Source organism: Camellia sinensis, unplaced genomic scaffold (genome assembly GCF_055761805.1).
Source record: "Camellia sinensis isolate YWXY unplaced genomic scaffold, ASM5576180v1 Unanchor2, whole genome shotgun sequence".
NCBI classification, from domain to species: Eukaryota; Viridiplantae; Streptophyta; class Magnoliopsida; order Ericales; family Theaceae; genus Camellia; species Camellia sinensis.
This window is the reverse complement of record NW_028129079.1, coordinates 19,425,001-19,426,878: the sequence shown is the minus strand read 5'-3', so window position 1 is coordinate 19,426,878 and position 1,878 is coordinate 19,425,001. Positions and strand designations below refer to the sequence as shown.

Genomic DNA, 1,878 nt, shown 5'->3' with positions numbered 1-1,878 from the left:
TTCCTGTGTTGCCTACCTAACAAAAAGGAATTCGGTCCGAATCGTGTGCCTATATTCATCTCGCTACCTTGTGGCATTGGGTGAACCCCAAAGTATCTCCCGTGTTCCATGCGGTCCTCACGATGTTGTGCCGGTAGCATGGCCCGTGGGCAGTAGCACTCGTGCTTTCGGATTTAGAGCCTTGTGCGGGTACACATGGTCTTAAACCTTTGTTTCCCTGTTAAGCGTTCGTTGCTTATTGTGGGCTACGGCTGTGCCTGCCTCTAATCGCACTGACTCTGTCAGTTGGGCTTATGTAGTGTTGGCGTCGTAAAAAGGAATGCTACCTGGTTGATCCAACCAATAGTCATATGCTTGTCTCAAAGACTAAGCCATGCATGTGTAAGTATGAACTAATTCAGATTGTGACACTACAAATGGCTCATTAAATCAGTTATATTTTGTTTAATGGTATTTGCTACTCGGATAACTGTAGTAATTCTAGAGCTAATACGTGCAACAAACCCCAACTTCTGGAAGGGATGCATTTATTAGATAAAAGGTTGACGCAGGCTATGCCTGTTGCTCTGATGATTTATGATAACTCGACGGATCACACGGCCTTTGTGCCGGCGATGCATCATTCAAATTTTTGCCCTATCAACTTTCGATGGTAGGATAGTGGCCTACTATGGTGGTGACAGGTGACGAAGAATTAGGGTTCAATTCCGGAGAGGGAGCTTGAGAAATGGCTACCACATCCAAGGAAGGCAGCAGGTGCGCAAATTACCCAATCCTGACACGGGAAGGTAGTGACAATAAAAAACAATATCGGGCTGTTTGAGTTTGGTAAATGTAATGAGTACAATCTAAATCCCTTAACGAGGATCCATTGGAGGGCAAGTCTGGTGCTAGCAGCCATGCTAATTCCAGCTCCAATAGCGTATATTTGAGTTGTTGCAGTTAAAAAGCTCGTAGTTGGATTTTGGGTTGGGTTGACCGATCTGCCTCAGGTGTGCACCAGTCGTCTCGTCCTTTCTGCCAGCGATGCGCTCTTGGTCTTAATTGGCCAGGTCATGCCTCTGGCGTTGTTACTTTGAAGAAATTAGAGTGCTCAAAGCAAGCCTACACTCTGGATACATTAGCATAGGATAACATCATAGGATTTTGATCCTATTACGTTGGCCTTCGGGATCAGAGTAATGATTAATAGGGACAGTTGGGGGCTTTTGTATTTCATAGTCAAAGGTGAAATTCTTGGTTTTATGAAAGACGAACAACTGCGAAAGCATTTGCCAAGAATGTTTTCATTAATCAACAACGAAAGTTGAGCGCTAGAAGACGATTAGATACTATCCTAGTCTCAACCATAAACGATGTCGACCAGGGATCAACGGATGTTACTTTTAGGACTCTGCTGGCACCTTATGAGAAATCAAAGTTTTTGGGTTCCGGGCGGAGTATGGTTGCAAGGCTGAAACTTAAAGGAATTGATGGAAGGGCACCATCGGGAGTGGAGCCTATAGCTTAATTTGACTCAACACAGAGAAACTTACCAGGTCCAAACATAGTAAGGATTGACAGACTAAGAGCTCTTTCTTGATTCTATGGGTGGTAGTGCATGGCCGTTCTCAGTTGGTGGAGCGATTTTTCTGGTTAATTTTGTTAACAAATGAGACCTCAGCCTGCTAACTAGCTATGTGGAGGTGACCCTTCACAGCTAGCTTTTTAGAGGGACTATGGCCCTTCAAGCCACGAAAGTTTGAGGCAATAGCAGGTCTGTGATGCCCTTAGATGTTCTGGGCCACACGCGTTACACTGATGTATTCAACGAGTCTATAGCCTTAGCCTACAGGCCCGGGTAATCTTTGAAATTTCATCGTGATGGGGATAGATCAT

At 44.7% G+C, this 1,878-nt stretch overlaps 1 pseudogene; it reads left to right on the top strand.

Annotated features, from left to right (window-relative positions):
• Positions 1-323: 323 nt before the first annotated feature.
• The window catches only part of LOC145815485 (18S ribosomal RNA), a 1,806-nt pseudogene continuing 251 nt past the window's right edge, over positions 324-1,878 (top strand).